This window comes from Equus przewalskii, chromosome 7 (genome assembly GCF_037783145.1).
Source record: "Equus przewalskii isolate Varuska chromosome 7, EquPr2, whole genome shotgun sequence".
In the NCBI taxonomy this organism is placed as follows: domain Eukaryota; kingdom Metazoa; phylum Chordata; class Mammalia; order Perissodactyla; family Equidae; genus Equus; species Equus przewalskii.
Window position 1 is genome coordinate 22,549,325 of NC_091837.1, and position 21,308 is coordinate 22,570,632.

At 49.1% G+C, this 21,308-nt stretch overlaps 2 long non-coding RNA genes across 2 annotated transcripts; one reads left to right on the plus strand and one right to left on the minus strand.

The window, feature by feature from the left end:
* The first annotated feature begins 1,805 nt into the window (after window positions 1-1,805).
* On the plus strand, window positions 1,806-4,972 carry LOC139084740 (uncharacterized). The gene is made up of 2 exons (XR_011542417.1): window positions 1,806-2,622; window positions 3,297-4,972. It is a non-coding gene; the product is annotated as an uncharacterized lncRNA (long non-coding RNA).
* A 2,490-nt stretch (window positions 4,973-7,462) lies between these two features.
* LOC139084739 (uncharacterized) lies at window positions 7,463-19,384 on the minus strand. Its single transcript, XR_011542416.1, has 3 exons — window positions 19,246-19,384; window positions 12,925-13,023; window positions 7,463-9,045 (listed from the first exon to the last, which is right to left on the minus strand). It is a non-coding gene; the product is annotated as an uncharacterized lncRNA (long non-coding RNA).
* Between the last annotated feature and the right edge of the window lie 1,924 nt (window positions 19,385-21,308).

A 21,308-nucleotide genomic window follows, 5' to 3' on the forward strand; every position in this document is an offset into this window, starting at 1 on the left:
TGCCTTTATGGTGGTGGATACGCTCAGTCTGAGTCCTGGCCCTTCTGGCTGTTTTGAGTAGGTGACTTGAATGCTGAGCCACGATGTCCCTGCTCTCAAGCAGGGGCCATGCCTGCCTCTGTGAATCTTGAGTGAAGTGACGTGATCAGCTCAGAAGAAGGCTCCACTCGTATTCAGTAAGTGTTCACTCGTCGTTGCCTTATAGTTAATGCGGTTTCCTGTGTTTGATTATCTCAAGTGGCTCAGTTCTCACTAGCACCTGCCTTTTGTAGCCGCGTTGTGAGCTGAACTGAGCCGTGCACAGCTAAGCGTTTCTGCTTGCTGACTGCATACAGAACACTTAGAGATCTCTGCAGCAGAGGAAGGAAGCTCTAGAAAACCTGAAGTTGTTGCAATTATTAGTGTAGTATTTTAAATTCTAGTTTTCTTTTAAGTGTTTTTTTAAGAGAGAGTTCCTCCTGTTAGGAGGACAGCCCCAGTACAAAACCATTCAGAAAGAAAGGTGATAACCATCCTTATGTAGCTAAATGCTCTATGTAGTGTAAACCCACCTGTTGAAGTCACTGATTTGTACCTGCTTGACTAGGCCTGCCCACATCTAGCTGCAGTGAAAAACACAGATGCTAACATAGCATCCTTTTTCTTGAAGCATCTGAAGACTAAAGGCTTCCCAAGTAACATACGCATGAATGGAATATGGGACCTGGGGGCCTAAGAACCAATGATTGGGTGCTGAGCTGGGAAGAAGGCACCAAGCGACTGATGGACGGAAGAGGAATCACCTGTTCCCCTGTGTGGCACCGTGAAGGGAGGGTGACAGGAAACTCACTTTGCTGGGAAGTGAACATGGAAGATCCACTGGTAAACTAAGGCAAGGTGGGCATGGTGATAGCCAAGAAAGACAAAAGAACCATCGCGGGGGCGTGCTGCATGAAGAATGTTAGGCTTATTTTGGCAGTCTGCAGACTAAGCATGTGACTTGAGACAGCCACTGAGGCAGGAGTCTCACCTGAGTAGCACGTGAATTTAGGAGAAGGGGGCTAGAGCTGGTGATCTGCATGAGGGCAAAGAAGGAATGTGTGCTCATGTTTGGGTACACAGAAGACGTTAAAGAGCTCTTACAGAAAGGAGGTTAAAAGGTTTGAAGTTTTCCCAACTGGAGAACAGACAGACCCAAAGCTCATCCAGCTTTGCACACCAGCTAGCTTGAATCTGCAGGAATCGTTCTTCACTTCTCAGTTCTGCAAGTCAGATGTACACATGAGCCTAGACCAGAAAGATAGGACATCCCCTGTCCCGGGCTGTGATTTTCTCACCTATAGAATACAGGACTAGAATACTTAGTGGTGGAATTGTGAAGATTAAACCCACAAGAAATGCCTGCAACTTGTCTTTCACATAATAAGCATTCAGTTAACGACTGTAAGACTCCAAAGAATGTTTCTGAGATTTACATCAGTGGCAACACCAAGGAACTTAGTTAGGGAAACTTGGTCCAGGCACAGATAAAAGTCAGTTTCTACTCATCCTTGCTGGATTATGTATGTGAGCTTCAGATGGAGAGTGAAAGTGACATACTATCAGTGCTTTCAACCTCAGCCCAAGACTGAAATAGAAAGCAGAGTTACACTCTTGGCATCGCTGAACTAGCTCATGATGAGTGATTGTGATCACAGAGATGACTGCGCCGTCTCTTCAGCACTGTAGCTTCAATAGTTCAGACAGGCATGGATTCAGAGTTATTGCAGCTATCTGAATAATTCCAAGTACAGGTAAGCACTTTAGTTGTGAAAATTGTCATGTATATATAGTCAGTTATTGAAAGAATAAAATGTAGGATTGAGTAAAGCACTTCAGTTAGTTATGAACATTATTTTGTAATCCAAAAGTTAAAACTAAGAAAGCAATAATTAAATAGGGAAATGGATTGTTACCTAGATAAGTTCAGGAAGTACTATATATTCTTTGAGCTACAAACGTTTAAGAATTTTTAAATACAAGGCATGCGAAATCTTGGAAATTACCCAGGGTGGCAGCAGTCTTCTAAGTGTTCACAGCACTTGGAATGAAGGCATTCAGCATCTTGAGGTGCTGCACAAGGCTTGAGATGGAGGGACTGTGTAAATTAAACCCCGAGTTATCTTACTGTTAGGATGTGACACTCAGTTTGGTGGCATGGCCAGCCTCAGGTAACAGCTCTGCTTGGTATTACAGATAGTAAAGTGACTGATGATGCTAAGCATCATTCCTGCCCAATGTCAAGCTTTGGGAAATTCTGACAAAGTTTTTTGGGATAGATTTCAAATTCATTCTTAGGTCCCAAACAACTCGTTCTCTAACAGTGATATTTGGCTGTGACCAAACACTGAATTTTAATAATCATTCAGCCAAGATGTGTATTTGGTGCAACTGTAGAAAAACTGTAAGGAGCAATTTAAAAATATGTATTCCTTTTTTTCTTCCAGCCGCCCAATTAGCACAGTATCAAATACTGTGTCTCCCAGAGAGGACCAGCCCACACAGCAGTTGTTCAGGGCTGGTGAACAAGAGAACAGTAACCAATCATTATGTTCTGGGACAGACTAGCTGCTTGACCTTTCCAGCCAAACCCTGGCGAGTTAGGTAGGTGTGGCAGGAGAGCGGGTAGGACGAAGATGTTCTTGTTGAGGTTGGCAGAAGTTCACGTGCCATCTGCTGGAGGTTTGCTCATTCACCAGCTCCACGAGCCTTTAGAGGAGTCAAATTCTAAACCTCTTAGTTCCCAAAGTGAAATCACTTCTTTCCAAGTTTTGATGACCCACCCACAAAACACCAGCATCTTGGGTTTAGTGCCAACTCTAATGATTAAGGGATAGCTGGAGCCGACTCTAACAGGTGGCGGACTCAAATAATCCGCCACTCAGGAAGCCGTGCAGTGTGAACACTGATACGCCCAGGTTCATCGTTGGCTGGATTTTGCTCACCCGCTTGGCCTAGGTCAGTTTCAGGTCTACCCCACGTTCCTCTCTGCTGTTCTAGGGCCACTGGGTGTGTGTCATGACAGTGGGACTAGCGACGAGAGGAAAGAAGGCCAGCTGTCCCAAGGTTTGCTGCTGTGCAAATTGCTTATTGGGTGCACGTTTTATAAGATTATTTTTAAAGTCCATAATCGTGCTCAGGTCAACACTTCATTCAAAACTTCAGCCTCTGCTTTTACATTTTTACAATTAGAGTTGAGAAAGGTGATGTACGTTCTCTTCCCAAATCCAGAAAGCCAGGGTTCCTCTAAGAGAATGCTGTTCAAACTGTTTTGACAGGTGGAGGCTTCAAACAAAATCATACAAAGGCATCCTATGTAGGATGAATAAAGGCAGAGCGGCCCTGTAGAAGCAGAGGCTGGGGGCTGCCTGTCCCCTGCCAGCTTCAGCCCCGAGGATCGAAACCACTGCTCTACGAGAAATACTGGCCGCTACTTCCAGGCTTGTGTTTGCAGACCAGCATCGGTAAGACGTCAGCACAGCCTTCTGTTTGAGCCTCCTCAGACTGACCATGCCTTGTCTAAGACCCAACCAGCTAAGAAATTCAGTCCCAGTACTCTGGGTGGAAAGAGGAACCACTTTCAGACTTATTTGGCTGCTTTCCTTGCTTAGCATTGCATCATGGGACACGGTAGATCAGGGAAACTTTCTGCAGATCTGAACAAAACCTTTAGGAGACCAGCGTTTTCTTGAGGGGGTTCCAGGGCAACTTTTTTTGTTTCTTGATTGTGCGCGTGTGTCTGTGTGTGTGTGTGTGTGTGTGTGTGTGTGTAATTTAATTAAATGGATTTCTTTTTTCTTTCTGCTGTATCTCCCCAAATCCCCCCGGTACATGGTTGTATATCTTAGTTGTGGGTCTATTAAGTGGATTTCAATGTGTGTGTGTTTCAACGTGTATCACCATTTTATGTTATATGTTTTATATGCTGTGTATTTTTTAGTGTCTATTTCTTTTAGTGAAGTATCTTAATACTAAAATATATACAACAGCCACATACCCACCACCTGGTTTAAGAGAGAGAGTTCCCAATAGCTTAGAGCCCCTGTGTACCTTCCCAGTTACACACCCCCTCCAGAGTTAACCCCTGTCTCGAATTTGAGATTAATCATTTCCTTGCTTTTTATTGTGACTGGCCCTAAACAATATATTGTTAAATTTTGGCAATTTTTGAACTTCATATAAAGAAAATTATACTGTGTGTATTCTGTGAATGGTTTCCTTTGACACTTATTTTTTTAGAGATTTATCCATATTGACATGCTCAATTCCTATTTTATGGCTTTTGAGGGTGAAATTTGGTGTCCCCCTCCTTTCTTGCCTTTTTTTCCCTCCACTTTTTTTCTGTTGGTTTGAAGTTATATATATTTTTTTTCTTTTGATGAGGAAGGTCGGCCCTGAGCTAACATCTGTGTCAGTCTTCCTCTGTTTTACATGTGGGACACCGCCACAGCACGGCTTGATGAGCAGCGTAGGTCCACACCCAGGATCCGAATGCGCGAACCCCACCACTACACCACCAGGCCAGCCCAGAAGTTACATTCTTTATGACTGTTCTTTTGGTGACTACTTCAGCAACTTTAATATGCATTATTAGTGTTGGAAGTTAATACCTTTGCTCGTCTTTCCATTCTCTCTCCCTGGAGATTTATAATGAGATGGGAGTGAGATATCATTCTTCCATTTCTCTTTAACCTCTCATTTTTTTCCATTTCTGTGCCTATGATCTTCATTCTCAATAATATTTTCAACTCTATCTTCTAGTTTCCTAGTTTTCTCCTCAGTTGTACCTATTTAATCTAGCCCCTGAATTTTTATTTTAATTACTATGTCTTTATTTCAAGTTCTATTTTTGTTTTGATTTCAAAATCTTCTTCATTGTCATTTATTCTCTGCTAATCTTTTTAAACTTATGTTTTGTTTCTCTAAATATAATAAACGTGGTTATTTTATATTCCATCTGACTATTCCAATATCTGAAGTCTTTGGGGTCTGTTTCTGTCATCTGTTCCTACTGGTTCTCATTGTTGTTTCTTTGTGTTTCCCGGTTGTGACTGAGAGTTGCCCATTTTCCTTGCATCTTTCTCCCTGGGGAGTCTCTGGGAGTGGCCTGGATTCAAGCTGAGTTCCACCAGAGAAGATTGGAGTTTGCCTCTGCTAGTGCACTGGGGGGGTAGCAACATAGAGTCTCAGCGTTCCCTGCTTGATGTTGTCGGATCCCATAGGTATCGTGATATCAGGCCTCAAACCTGCAGGCCCTCGTTGTGAATTCTCAGGAGAGAACTCTTTATTCACTCTACCCAGTGCCAGGATGGAGACAGGCGTGTTTCTTTCTCTCTCCCTCTGTGTGGCAGGCTTATTTCGCCTTTATGCCATTTACTCAGCAGTATTTAGGATCTGTTATAATTAGGTTGAACCATGTGAGAATGCCTACAAAATGTCATAAAGGTTTTGGCCCACAAAAACGGCAGCTTCCTATGAGATTCCCGGGCTTCAGTAGGTCCAGCTTTATCCCCTTCCCCGACACCCCCAGAGGATCGGAAGGACTGGAGCGGAGGGTCTCAGGGGCTCTGTAGGAGCCTTGAAGGCAGAAGCCACCTGCTCCCACAGGTCCAGGCTCCTGCGTCCACGTTTACGGGTCAGTCTGCTAATCCCTTCCATGCCAGCCCTGAAGTGTATTCTTTAAAAACAGTTTTTCTATTTCATTTAGCATTTTGGCAGTTTTAATCAGGAGGATCTTTCAAGGTCCCTCTCCATACTGTGCTCTCCAGTCTCTGAGCTCATTCCTGTTTCAGTGGTCGATCTAAGGAAGGTGATCTTTGGCGCTGTGTTTATTGTTCCATGAACTCAAACACACCACCACTTAAACCCAGAGACTTTAGAATTGTCAGACTTCTCTTTAATGGTTTCTTCCTCTGATTCTGGATCCCATTTCAAATAAGAATTATATTTTACTTTATTTTTAAATTATTTGAACTTACCACCTGCAAATCCTTTTAAGATTCGAGTTTGGTGTAGAAAATAGTTTACTGGGTGGGTCTGTTACTACTATTATTTTGCAGACGCCTGTTGATTTGCTGTGCAGCACTCCTCCTGTAAGAATGTATTGTACCGCTTGGATTCCATACCAGGAGGTGAAGCTTCTGTAGGGGAAAGGCTGTCAGGACTTACAGAGGCCAAAGAAATCGAGCAGTGAGACCAGACAGAAGCTCGTCCCTCCTAGTTCTGTAGGTCAGCCTCTGGTTGTTGGTCTGGGTCTGGGAGCTCCCTGGAATTCCCTGCAGTCTGTTACCTGTGAGTGCGCATGTGCATCTTTCTGTGGAAAGGCCTTACAGCCTCGTCACGTTCGCACCATCAGAGGGCGTCAGGGGTGGTTTGAAATGAGTGAGTGGGCCTGGGTCCTACCTCAAGCGTAATTTGGTTTGAAGGTGGTGGCCATTCTTATAATTACTCCTGTAATTCTAGAGAGGATTTCTAAAATATGAACTCAGGCCTAGAATGAATTTCTTTTTTTTTGGGGGGGGGGGGTCTAGCATTTTAAAATGGTATTTATGCAGTCTTGTTAGTAATTATCTCACTCGTGGTTTCTTTGCCAAGAGTAACAGAGATCCCATTGGTAATAACTTTAGTATTTATGTTGTGCACATCTGTGTTCATTTTGATGAATAAACAGTAGAATCCTACATCTTCCAGCCATGAGGGAACTTTTTGAGTTGTTAATAGCTTCTGAACAATATAGATGGGTGAGATTCAGTTTAAGCTTTCTATTCCTTTAGGAGTCTTTGTTACAAAGAAGTAAGAAAACTAACTCAAAATTAGAAGGTTTTCTGCACACCGTGCTGCCCCAGCTAGTTCGTATATAAACAGATACCCATTTCTCTAAGGAGTTTGTGGATACGTGTGGCCTTGAGCTGGTTCCACTAGCTCCCAAGGCTGCAGAAGCCCACCTGGGCAGCAGCTCACCGCTCTTCCTCTCTGAGGGCTGTGCTGGGCAGTGGTTAGGTCATGGGCTCTGTAGCCAAGGGCCCGGGGGACGCTTCACTGTATTTCTGGTTGTGTGGCTTTGGGCAAGTCACTTAACCTCTCTGTTCAGTGTTTCCCTTGGTTAGAACAGGGGTGGTAGCATCTATATCAGTGGTTTCTGGGAGAGTAAATAAGTTACTACATAGAAAGAACTTAGCCCCAGACCCATGACAGCTGTGCAGTACATACGAGGCATTAAATGAAAGGTATGAAACAGTCAAAGTAAAACAAAACAAAACAAAACTCCATCCCCCAACCATCATGGAGGTGATAACCAAACAGAATTAGTTAGCAAAAAGCACTTTTAGGAAATTCCGTTCTGCGAAGATCCACAAGCTTTCTATTAGTAACACTGAGCCAACTGGAAAACTGTAGGAGAAGTAACTTCACACACAGTCTCAACAAATCAGTTACAAATTTTTTTAAATTTGTAAAAAAAAATTTTTAATTTTTTTTAATCATTCTTTAATCTTTTATTTGTTTAATAGATGTAAAACATGTAATTGTTTTCTAAAACTCCAAACACTCTAATATGGTAAAGTAAATCTTTCTTTCATCCCTGATCCCCCAGATGAAGCAGTTTCTTTCAGATGACTCTCCCCAGGTGAAGCTGCTCCCCCCATGGCTCTCCTCAGATGGAGCTGCTCCTCCCAGATGCCTCTCCTCAGATGGAGCTGCTCCCGTTTTTTGAACACCTTTCAGGGATATGCTGTGCATACACCAGCATGTATGAGTATATATCTTAATTTTCTTTTTTTAAAGATTTTATTTTTTTCCTTTTTCTCCCCAAAGCCCCCCAGTACACAGTTGTATATTCTTCGTTGTGGCTCCTTCTACTTGTGGCATGTGGGATGCTGCCTCAGCATGGCTTGATGAGCAGTGCCATGTCCGCACCCAGGATTTGAACGAACGAAACCCTGGGCCACCTGCAGCGGAGTGCACGGACTTAACCACTCGGCCACGGGGCTGGCCCCCAATCTTAATTTTTTTTAACACGAATGGTATTGAAACATTGTCTTCATTACTTACTATATGTTGTAGACTTCCCATATTATACATTATAGAGCCACCTCATTCTTTTCTTTCAGCTTAGCTCCTGATTTTAACTTTTCAGAAAGCTTATTAAAAGAATGTTCTTCCTCCCTTTGTTGAAAATAGAGAAGTGTGAAGTCAGAAGTACAATAGAAAAATGCAGGGGGAAAGGAAACCCTATCGTGATCCAACAGCAGAACTGACAGTATTTACCTGGAAACGTTTGTTCTCTGTAGGACGCCACGCTGCCAGCCCCAGTTCCTCAAGGCGTACAGGTTGGGGAGCGCCTCTGAATCCGTACCAAAAGAGGGCAATGAGCTCCGGGGGCCCCAGGACCGCTCTGATTGTGCCAGGAGGAAGCAGAGGGGCCACACCCCGAAAGCAAGCGAGGGCTGGCCCGAGACTGTGAGGGACCTGGGGGGCCGCGGGGGGGCTGCGCTCACGGTGACGGCTCTGTGCCGCTGCCCTGAGTCCGTGTGCCCCGGGAGGCTTGTTTGAGCTCTCTCACTGGTTTTAGGTGGTAGGCAGTGCTCATGCCTGTGGTTAACAATTTGAGTGGAAAGGATGGACAGTCTCTTACGCCTCAGTTCTCTGCCCCAGAGAAAATGAACCACCAAGTCTGTACGTTTATAAGGATAAGCTGATCCTTTTTTCCTTACAGACAGTGTTTAACACGCTTCCACATCTTGGTTTAGGTAAGTATACTAACCTATACTCGATAGTCAGTCTTGGAGATTGTCCCGTATGTGGGTACATATTGCAAGAACGGCACGGTATTCCTCGTGAAGTCTCCCCAGGACTCGTCTAGCCCCCGAGACGGACTTTAGGTGTTTGCTCCGGTAAACAGTGCTGGGATAGGTGCCCTGGCACATCTGAGGTGCACAGGTGTTCAGTGTAAGCTCTCTCTGTTGGATCAGTTCCATGAAGTCAAACTGTTAATCAAAGGGGGACATCAGTTTTCTTCAACTTTTCATTCTGAAAAAAATTTCAAATATATACACAATTAGACAGGAGAGTTCTGGACCCCCATGGAGTCGACACTCAGCCTCGGTAGTCATCAGCTCGGAGCCAAGCTGCGTCATCTCTGTCCACCCCCTCAACATGATCATCTCATTCTATCTATAAATATTTCAGTTTGTACCTCTGAAAGATGATTTTCTAAAACATAAATGTGATGCCATTATCGCACCTGATATCCAGTCAGAGTTCAAATAGACTGAGGTCCCTGAGTCCGCAATGCTACTAAAGCATCAGGGACTGCAAAGTGTCCACACTCTGACCTGTCATTCCCTCTTCACTTGTTACCTAAAAGAAGCCTTTCCGGAGAAACCGCCCTTCCTCTGCGACTGGATGACCCGGAGTTACAGCGCGTGCAGGAAAGCCAGCATCGAAGCTTGGTTCTTTCCTTTTATTTACCAGTTTTCAAAGTAAGTGTGTTCTCCTCATACACTGCTGGTGAGAGTGCAGACTAGTGCAGCCACTGTGGAAAACAGTATGGAGATTCCTCAAAAAACTGAAAATAGAAACACCATATGACCCAGCCATCCCACTCCCGGGTATCCACCTGAACAACTTGAAATCAGCGATCCAAAGAGACTCCTGCACCCCATGTTCACTGCAGCGTTGTTCACAATAGCCAAGGCGTGGAAGCAGCCCAAGTGCCCATCGACGGATAATTGGATAAAGAAGATGTGTATATACACAATGGAATACTACTCAGCCACAAAAAAGACAAAATCGTCCCATTTGCAACAACATGGATGGACCTTGAGGGTATGATATGAAGTGAAATACGCCAGACAGAGAAGGACAAACACCAGATGATTTCACTCGCATGTGGAAGAGAAACAAACACATGGATAAAGAGAACAGATTAGTGGGTACCAGAGGGGAAGGGGGTCTGGGGGTGGGCAAAAGGGGTAAAGGGGCACATGTGTATGCTGGTGGATAAAAACTAGACTGTTGGTGTTGAGCATGATGCAGTCTGTGCAGAAACTGGTGTATAATAATGTACACCTGACAAATAAAAATGTGTTTCCAACGTCCTCTCAAAGGATGGGCGAGCTCGGAGCCGTGAGTTAGGATTTGTTCTGTCTTGCTGTGTGTCTCATCAGCTCGCGGAGTTTAGAATGTCTGAAATGCTTCGGTCCATTGCAGTTCCTGTTCTGCTCGATGTTCACGCTGCGCCGGCCGTCGACAGGCAGAGCCTCTTCAAGTTTGCCCGTGCCCTTTTATTCCTGTGTCCTCTTGACAGGACTCTCCTGGTCGGTTTCCTTGCCTGCTGCTCTGACAAGAGGCCCAAGGTTCCTTCTGCGCTTTTTTCCGTTTCCCCAGGGAGCCACGTTCCCTTTAGTGGAGGGCTTTCTGTCTGAGTGTGGGGTGGCTGCTCTTCGCCACTGCGTCGTTAGTCTCTAGGCCTTTTCAGTGAACGAAGCCAGGAAATACGTATTTTTAGGAGAAAATGAATCATTAGTTCATGCTGATATTTCCAATCCAAATTTAAGATTATACAATTTTCACTTCTTTGATTTTACATTTGTATCTCTTCTCTTATAATGAAAATCTTAGTCCCTAGCAGTAGTAACATAATTATTTATTTATTTCATCCTACGTTATGGATAATAGTTTCAGAATAACAATATGAATATTATTAACGGTGTGATGACCACATTTTTTAAGAGTTCTTTTTGTCCTTAGAGTCCTTTTCAGTCCTGCTGGGATGCACAAGTCACTGTGTCTTAGAGTCACCTAAGACAATTCCTCTCAGTGGGATTATCCCAAACAAAGAGGCTCATTGGTTTCATCTTGCTTTTTTTGTGTATGAGGAAGATTAGCCCTGAGCTAACATCTGCCGACAATCCTCTTTTTGCTGAGGAAGACTGGCCCTGAGCTAACACGCGTGCCCATCTTCCTCTGTTTTGTATGTGGGACGCCTGCCTCAGCATGGCTTGATGAGCGGTGTGCAGGTCCGCACCGAGGATCTGAACCGCGAGCCCAGGCCACCAAAACAGGTCATGCGAACTTAACCGCTGCGCCACCAGGCCGGCCCCTCATCTTGCTTTTTTAATTTACATTCATTTAATTTTGCTTTTGTACTTAAGTATAAAATATTTACATAGTCTCAAAGTCAAATATACAAAGCAAGGGATATTCCGAGCCGTCTAGCTTCTCTCCCTGCGCTCTCCACCCTTCCCCTCCCTCACGCTGTTCATCCTCCTAAGAGCGTGTGTTTAATCGGAGGAAACGCAGCTCCGTGTCCCCGGACGCCGCTTTTTGGAGAATGGAAGCGCGTCGGACACACTTTCCTGAGCAGTTCCTCTTGGAGACCGGTCCCGAGCCGTGTCTGAGTTCCTCCTGCCCTTTTCCCGCTCCGCGGTCCTCCAGGGTGGGAGGTGGCAGCTCGTTCAACCAGCGCTCTCTCAGCGGACTCGGGGGCGGCTCCTAGCCCTGCTGTCCCAGTACTGCCGTCGTGAGTAACGCACGTACGCCTTTCCATGTCGCTGGCCCGCTGTCTTTGGGTTGGGTTCATAGAAGAGGTACTTCTGGGTCAAAGGGTAAGCACCTATATATATATTTATAGTTTGATATATCAACTTGCCCACCTGCCTTTCACCAGCGGAGTTTGAGAGTAGACTGGCTTGTTGGCAAGGCAGTGGCCCCCAGCTCAGTGTCCCTGCGTGTTACAGATGTCCTTGCTTGGCCCTTGAGGCCCTGACTGGTAAGTGTGCTCACAGGAGGTGGGCCTGGCCACATAGACAGCCACAGGCAGGGAGGGGGTGGGGGGCCGTGCTGAGCTGAAACCAGAACCAGGGCCGTCTTGATGCCCGGTCCTCCTTGGTCTTACCTTTCTTCTGTGCTCTTCTGGGTCATTTGTTTTTATTTGGGAGCACATGTGTGAATTTGTGAGTGTGGACATGTCTGGATGTGTCGGACATCGAGTTTCAATGACTTGTCAGTAAGCGCCTTCTGATTACAGGTCAACGCACCCTCAATTCCTTCCTTCAAAGAGAAATTTTCATGGAACAGCTGATGTGTCCTCGGTGGACCTTAGAGGTACCAGAACAGATCCTTCTCTCTTCCTGGGCTTCAGGGTCGTTTCTGTGAGGGTGAAACTGGAAACAGTTGGAAAATACCAGGGCCTCCGAGTGGCTGGTCTGGGTGGAAATTGCAGGCTGAGGAAGTGGTCCTTGATGCGGCCTGGGCTCACGTATCCCTATTCCTCTCAGTCTACTTCGGGAAGCTCTGTTGCTCACACGTAAATATTTCCCAACTTTGGATATAGATAATCCAAGCTGGTTGTGGTGGACATTTTGGACAGTACAGTTGCCTCCCTAACTTCCACCCCACCCTCTCCTGGCATATAGAGCCAAAGTTTGGGTGGAATTAACCCACTACTCCTTGGCAGAGAAACTGGTTTAGCAGTGGTCAGCCAGCCCAACCACCTAGCACATGGTATTCCCCTGGCCAGAGTGTGTTGTTCAGAGGTGGAAAGACAACCCAGATTGGTCTAATCAGAGCAGAAGAAAGCCCAGGACCATTCTTCGATGGGAGAGGGGCAGACAAGAAGGCCTCTCTGCTCTGGAAGTTGTGGTATGCCAATATGAAGCCTAGAACTGCTACATTTTGCAAGAAGGGAAACTAGTCTGAGGACAAAACCAACCCAAGGGAAATAGCAGGGCCAAGAGAACAGCAGAGAAACAGAGCCAGAGCCTTGATCAGGCCATACCTGAACCCTATCCTACCACTGGACTAATTTGGTTAAGTGACAAATACATTTGCTGTATTATTTAGATCAGTTTGAATTGAGCTATCACTTTCAGCCAAAATAGGCTTCTGGGTTTTCCATCAACTTACTTTCCAGACTTGAGCATGAGAAGGAGCTGCTGGGTCCACGTGGCAGGCATAGTGTTTCCTCAGGAGGAACGGCAGGTGTGCAAGCCCTGAACGAGGATCCTGGGGCATGAGAGGAAATAAGAGCAGTGATAGGAAATAAACCAGCATCTCAACAGAACGGTTTAAAATTGCTACCAAATCTTAAAAGTTGTATCCTTCAAGTACCTGTATCTTTGAGTTTCCCCAGGAAAAACCTGTGACCCAGCCCACACCTCCTGGCGGCAGACTGGGTGGAATCGTATGAGAGAACAGTTTTAATGTGCTTATTTCCGCTCCTTCCTTCTCCAGCCCCTAGAATTACCAACCAGCACAGGCGTGAATCCCCCGCACCGAGGAAAGCCGCTGAGCGTCTTCAAGAGCAGCCGTTTTTGTCTCCCTCCATGAGCAATCATGGGCTGGGGGGGGCAGTGCAGAGACGAACCGGTGTTGCCAGCACCGACCCGTGTGGCTCGAGAAACGACGTTGCTGGCCAGAGCCCGAGACCCAGCAGGTGCAAGTGGTGCCCGTGTTCTGTCTGGTGCAAGAGCCAGGGCCTGTCCTGAAGTCGGCCCCGGAGCGCCCCTTGCTGTGGGCCAGGCCCACGCTGAGCTGTCCCCGCGTTACCTCCTTCAGTCTTCCCAGACCCCGGGGAGGTACTCTGATCCCCGTTTTACTGATGAAAGAGGAAACTGAGGCACAGATGGTTATTACTAAGGCCAAATGATGCGTTCTTAAAAACGGGTGTTCGCCTGGCCCTGGCCCGTAGCAGCCCTCAGTACATGTTTGTCGAGTCAGTGAGTGTGACGCATTTTACTGGGGTCCCATTAGTACCTTTCTTCACTCAGGGATGTTTACAGCGGCCGCTCTGCACCAGGCCCTGGGGAGGCAGGGTTCTGCCGCGTGGAGCTCACAGTCTGGTGGGAGGGCAGGCGTCAAGCGGTGTGGACGGCGGTCAGCGGGGAGCCACCCCAGCACGGCCTGATCTGGGGAGCTGGCAGGCTTTCCTGAGGGGATGCCGTTGCTTCAGAGACTTGGGCGTGAGAAGGGGCCGCTGGACCCAGGTGGCAGGCACAGTATTTCTGCAGGGGAACAGCAGGCACGGCAGCCCTGGGTGAGGAGCCTGGGGCATGAGAGGAAGTGCAGGCAGGGCGGCAGGAGCAGAGTGCAGAGGGTGCAGTGGGGCTCGAGGGAGCGGGGCCCAGACCAGGCAGCCCCTCCTTGGCCGCAGTTAGGATTTTTTGTTTTAAGATTTTATTTTTTCCTTTTTCTCCCCAAAGCCCCCTGGTACACAGTTGTATATTCTAGCTGTAGGTCCTTCTGGCTGTGGCATGTGGGACGCCGCCTCAGCATGGCTTGATGAGTGGTGCCGTGTCCACGCCCAGGATCCGAACTGGCAAAACCCTGGGCCGCCGAAGTGGAGCGTGAACTTAACCACTCGGCCACAGGGCCAGCCCCCCACAGTTAGGATTTTAATCCCAGGAGGAGGGGAAGCCAGGGAAGGTTCCTGAGCTTTGTGACTCAAGGAAAAGTGCTTTATCCCTTAACCTGGTGGTGAGGACATGGAGGGTTTTTTAAATAAAATTTGGTATAATTTTTTGAATATCTGCAATATTTCTTAATAGATGAGATTTTGTAAAAATCACTCTCAGTACTGTGTCAGGAGCAGATCTGATGAGACGGGAATGGGCGTGGAGAGACTGTTGCCAGCGCAAGGTGGTGGGACGTGGCCCAGGATGGTAGCAGGGAAGACGAGAAAGAGGACGGCCACATTGGGAGGGGGAAGGGCTGCCGGTGAGCCGTCAGTGTGGGTGGAGGAATCAGGACTCGTCTAGCACGAGTGACAGTCCACATGCCTGACACAAAGCAAGTTCTCCTTTCATTCTAAAGACAACAGGCGGTACGGCAAGGCACTGACAAGTGGGGACCTGGGGACAGACGGAGCTGGTTTCAGAGTCACCGGCAGAGTGACATTAGGCAAGTCAGTCAGCTTTGCTGAACCTCCATTTCTGTCCTTAACACGAAGATGCTCCGTGGTCGTGAGTGTTAGACAGGGGGTGCGCACACAGCATCTCCTCAGCGCAAAGGACACGGGGGACAGCCAGTTTGCAGAACGGCTCCGTTTGGCTGTTAGTGAAAATCTAGAGAGACTTGTTTTACCGTCCAAGTTGGTGGCAGGACCTGGGCTGGATCCCAGGTCACCTAGTTCAGCTGTTGGGTCTCAGGTCTGCTGCCCTGAGACTCCCCTGGAGCGCTTGGCAAAAATGCAGCATCCTGGGCCTCGCCCCAGAGATGCTGGTTTGGAAAGGGGGTCCCGGGAGTGGGCATTTTCATCGAGTTCAACATCAGAGTGACGCCGATACTGGGGGTTCGGGGACCACGCTTGCAGAAACACTGCTCCACACCCTGCTGCTTTCATAACACACAGATTCTCCCTGACTGCCCGAGGTGGTGATGAAAGAGGCCTGACATCTCCCCCTCTATTGGTTGGCACTCTGCAGGTGGCAGTGACAGACACCAGTCAAACTGGCTGCAGCAAGAAGCGAATTGATTGGTTTGTGCAACGAACTTGCCCAGGGCAGCCCTGAGCCCAGCTGGAGGCCGGGCCTCGCCTGGGGTCGGCAGGAGGCAGCCTCCGCTTCTCCGTCAGGTGCCTCTGCTCTCCTCTGGGCTGGCCTAACCCCGGGCGGGCCTTCTCCACATGATGCCGTACAGCCCCACACGCAACCCTCCTTGCAAGTGTCGGTCCCACAGAGCACTTCTCCACTGAGAGCTCCAGCCGGAGGCCCCGTGGAGCCCCTCTGGCCTGCTTGGGTCAGCCTCTCTCAAACCACCTGGAGTGAAAGTAGGGGACAGCCGATGTTACCAGAAGAAGGGAGAGAGATGCCGAGGGGGGAACACGAAAGATGGCCAAGTGTTAGCAATATCCCTAAATACAGTGCACTGTCTCAGAGGTGGCGAGCTCGCCCTTGCTGGAGACAGTCAGGCTGCGGCCAGAGAGCACTCTGTAAGATGCCGCCCTGAGAAAAGACGTTTTCTTCCAAATGATTCCCTCTCCTCTCGAACGTGGCTCCTACGATGCCCTCCTCTCCCCTTTTCCTAACCCAGAAGCCCCAGCTTAAAGACCACGTCCCCCAACAAGCCCGCGCCCTCAGCTGCCCTGTGACTTGGCTTTCCTCTGTGTGACTGTAACCACAGCTCCCACAGGCGGAGCTCCAGTCCCGCCCTGCCACTTCATGGCTGGACACAGGTGCCCTGAAGAAAGGCCACATTTCCCATGTCCCCTTGCAGCTAGGTGTCCTGGGACTAAGTGCTAACATGAGGTGGGAGGCCGCTCAAAGAGTCGGCTGCCCAGCATCTATTGTCCCTTTCTTGTCTCTCCCCTCCTCGGTTCTCCTGTCTGGACCACAGATGCCGCCGTTTCTGCGCAGGAGGCAGGAGGTCCCAGCAAGGGCAGGGCGGTGAGCTGGGAGGTGCCCTGTGGAGTGAGGTGGCCTTGCCAGCCCTGCACTTCATGCCTCCAGCCTTTGACACAAGACAACTTCTGGCGTGTTTAAGCCACTGATGGTCTGGACTTATTTCAGCAGAACGGAACCCTAGGCCATCAGAGCTCCTGCCCCACGGGTGTCGCGGAGCTCAGCGAGGAGATGCAGGTATGGGCGCACAGGCCTGAGCCGCTGGCACCACGCAGCAGGTGGCCCTTCCTCTCTCCCAGGTCTTAGCATCACTGTCCACTTCCTCCTGCCACCCTTTCAAGTGGGTTGTTTACAACCCCGCCTCCTCATGGAGGGCGTGCACTTCACCCAGGGACTTCTCTCTCCCTCAGCCCCTGGTAGGAAGCAGCTCAGGCTGACCGAAGCGAACAGGGAGTTTACTGGAAGACTGCGAGGCACCTGCAGGGTGGAAGGGAGCCTCCGGCTTGGACCACAAGCACCAACAGCCCCAGAGCTGCTCCACGCGGATCCCACCCTGACGCGAGCCAATGCCCACCATTTGCTGTCTCTCCCGTTGGCTCTGGGTGGGTCACGTGCCCACCTCTCCACTAGAAGAGGGGGACACCTTGATGAACAGTTCACCAGACCGGACCCACCACGTGAGTTAATTCCCCAAATGGGAAGTGGACACTGTTCCCAAGAGAAAGTGAAATGGGCGTTGAGCAGCCGATGTGCAAGCACGGCAGGGGCTGGATGCTCTTGGAAGTAACAGGGACCTTGACCCAGACAAGAGGGAAAGTCATCCTCTCTCCAAAACGGAAGTGTGCGCGTGGCTGCTCGCGGGAGCGGATCCAGCGACTCGGCAGCGTCGTCAAGGGCCACGCGCTTCCTCCCCCTCGCTCTGCCCTCAAGGTGCCCAGACCTTGACCACAGGAAGGAGAGAGGCAGGCTCCTGTGAGGTCCTCTTCGCAGAAGCCCCAGCAGACGTCCCCCCAGGTCTCACGGGCTGGAGCACTGGGTCACAGGCCCTTTGCTGAAACAAAACGGCAAGGAGAGATAGACCGGCCAAGATCGGCTTAGACTCATCTCCTGGGTGGAGGGAAGCTGGGGAGGCAATCCTGGGTCTGCGTCTGGACAAGCGTGGGACCCATCTGGCCGGGAGGGCTAACCCGCCTTGTCGAGAGTAGTTTCCACGAGTAACCAGCAGGTGGAACAAGGGGATGCTGCCAAATCCTTTAGTTTGAGGTTCTGCTCATGAAAATGGGAGAACATATTCCCAGTGTCTTCTGCCCTCCTCTTCCCAGTGATAAGGCTCACCCACTTCAACAGGCAGGACAGATTCCAAAGACCTGGAGCCCTTGACCCCCACACGTTAGCGCCCACTGCTGCTGCCTCAGGTGGGGAGGGAGCCCACGGGGAGCCTGTGTGTGGAACATGGTTGTGGGCCAGCCGTGCCTCTTACCAGCTGTCTCAGTCTCTGTGAACTGGCGACAGGATGCTGACTTAGCACAGCGCATGGCATACAGTAAGAGCCAAATAGACGGGATGCTCACGTTCCAGGGACCGTGCTAGGCAGGCGGACTCTGGTGTGGGCCCTCCCAGCCCATCCCTCTGCTCGACCTCTGGCTCAGACCTGGGCCCTCTGTCGACATTCCAGGAGTGGGAGCGCAGCCTCCCGAGGTTTTCCACACCAGCTGTGCTCCGATGACACCCTAAAAGAGGAACTCCCTGTTTCTCTCTACACACGAAGCAACTCTGACACTAACGGCCTGGAGTTAGCACAGACCCACCCCGCCGCTTCAGACACCAATCGCAAGTCCAGGTTGTCACCCGTGCTGCTGACTGACCAGCAATAGATCAGAAGTTCCCATGTTCCCCTCCTCAGGTTCGAGAATTTGCTGGAGTGGCTCCCAGAAGTCAGGAGAATGGTTTCCTTACAGTTAAGGGTTTATTGTAAAGGACACAACTCCAGAACAGCCGGATGGAAGAGATGCGTGGAGCAAGGCGTGGGGGTGGAGTGCAGAGCTCCCGTGCCCTCCGCAGGCACCCCACCCTCCTAGCCCCTCCGCGGGCTCCACCGGGAAGCTCTCCAGAGCCTTCAGTTGCGGGGTATAATGGAGGCTTCATCACACAGGCATGATGGACTAAATCATGGCCCGTTGGTGAATAACTCAGTTCTAGACCCTCTCTCGTCCCCAGGGGATGGGGGGTTGGGGGAAGTGGGGTGCTGCCAGGCTGAAAGTTCCAACTCTCTAATCACAGGTTGGTTTCCCTGGCAACCAGCCCCCCCATCCTTAGGGGCTTTCCAAAAGTCACCTCATTTCCATAAACTCAGGGGCATTCAAAAGGGGCCTGTTATGAATAACGAAAGACGCTCCTTTCACTTTTTCACTCTGGAGTGGGTTCAGGAGCTGGGGACAAAACCAAGTATTATAAGAAAAGATGCTCCTGGTGCTCCTATCACATAGGAAATGACAAGGGTTTCAGGAGCTCTGGCCAGGAGCCATGGACAAAGACCAAAATATGTATTTCTTCTATCGTGATATCACACCCTAAACATCTCTGCCAAGTTCCAGACCACGTGACACCGCCACTTTGATGATTCAGGCCAAACGTTACTGAAACAACTGGGATGCCCTCCACCTGTCGCCTCCCAGGCTTCTGCATCTCTGACGGCACCGCCGTCACCCAGGTGCTCCACCCCTTCCTCACGCGCCACGTCCAGTCCACCCACCAGTTCCATCTCCCTAATGGATCCCAAAGCCACGTGGTTTTTCCTTCCCCAACACGCCAGTCCAAGCCGTCAGGGTCTCTCACTTGTGCTTCCGCTTTGCCTTCCCTAGAGTCTGGCCCCCACCCAGCAACCAGTTACCTCTGGAAAGCCGACCCGTGTCAGTGGATGAGTGGATAAGCAAAACAGGGCCTGTCCATGCGGTGGGATGTTCAGCCACAGAAGGAATGAAGCACCGACACCTGCCACAACATGCACGAACCTCGAAAACACGCTGAGTGAAAGAGGCCACTCCCAAGAGGCCACGTGCTGTATGATTCCATTTCTTCTGGGCATGAAATGTGCAGAATAGGCAAATCCATAGAGACAGAAGGCAGATCAGTGGGCGCTTAGGGCTGGAGGAAGAAAGGGGAGTAAATGCGTAGTGGGCACGGGACCTCCTTTTGAGATGATGATAAAGTTCTGGAACTGAATATTGATGAAGATTGCACAACAGTGTGAATGTACTAAAAGCTACTGATTGTAAACTTTATAATGGTTAAAATGGTAAAGCTTATGTTACGTGTATTTTATCACAATAAGAAAAAACCCTTAAAATCCCCATGGCTCCTTGTGCTGCGCGTGAGCTCTGTAGCAGCTCCTGCTGCCTCTGCCCTTTGCTCTGACCCACTTCTCACTACTCTCTTCGCCTCCTACCGCGTTTCGGTAATTCTGGCCTCCTTTGCATTTCTCACCAGGCCAAGCTCTTTCCCACCTCAGGCCCTTTGCACATACTGTTCCCTCTGCTTAGAAGGATTTCCCCTCTCTTCATGGTTGGCTGTACCTCAGCTTTCAGTATTACTTTGAATGTCACAGAGAAGCCTTCCCCGACCATCCTACCTTGGTGGGGCTTCATCTCTACCCCCACCACTATTATTTTCTGCCATCACTCCCTGGTCATTTATTTCATAATTTGGCCTTTCTGTGCCTCCCTACAGAGAGTAAGTTTGTTGAGAGGAGGTGGGACCTGCCCATCTCACTCACCTCTGTATTCTCAGTGCCTAGCACATAGCTGGCGCTCAGAAGCTGACTGCTGAAGTAATGGAAGATCACTCATCTAGCAAGGGAAGGGACGGTCTCCTTGATGCCAACTCCTGTGATCTTTCTACTGTTTCCATGTGATTCTGAACTAGGAAGCCTAGGTCTGAGCCCGTATCAGAGGAGTCCGAGTTAGCCACGACCTGCTAATGCAGCTCCATTACCACGCACAGGCACCCGAGCCTTGTGCAGAGAGCCTCGTGTGGCTGTTGCTGCTGTAGATGAATCATGTCTGTTGCAAAAGGAGCCCCTGGACCCAGATGGCAGACGCAACTCTGGGAAATCCAGAAGCCCGGCCCTGGCTGAGATCTCATCTACTTCTCTCTCCTCCTTTCCATTTTCTTACATTCTCCACGAGCCAGAACCTGGCTTTTCCCTGGACGGGGCGTGGTCAGCTGCAGCAGCTGAAAACACTGCCCTGGAGGAACCCAAATCAGCAGAGGCAGCCCTTTGTCTTCCCGCTGGGTACGCTAGAACTGGCCACTGCCCCGGCCCGGCGCCAGCTGTTCTGGGGCACAACCAGGCCCAGACCCCAGGGCCTCCTTAGATCTTCCTCACAAGTCTCCATGAACATCAAAAGGTGGGACATCCAGAAAGCTCCTGGGACAATGACTGACCCGTACTTGAGCAAGCTGGGTTCACTGCTTGATAAGAAATGTGAAGGAGGAGGGGCGGGGGGGGGGGCAGCAACTCCTTTGTGCAAGAGAACTGTGCTGGCATTGCCCAAACCAGACAAGTCCTTCCTCTAAAGCAGGAGCACCTAAGCTTTTTTGTAACCTGAGTCCTCTTTTCAAAGCACTGTTTTTAAATGCATAAAATAGAATGCATCATTCTACAAAAGAGCACCAATTATCTTAAAATGCATATATTGAATTATTTTTTATTATTTGTGATAAAGTAATATATGAAGTTCTTTGTTAACACATTAAACTGTAAGAACTAACAGCTGGTTTAATAACTACTGTAAATTTCAAGCAGTGGGGAGTGTAAGTTACGATTTGAGACGTCTACCAGAACTATATTGTGATCGGAAAACATCTGTGATTTTGATTGATGACAAAGTCATGGGTACTGCTAATACAACTGTGGTTGGTCACCTGCATTCATAATTGAAGGAAATGCTAAAT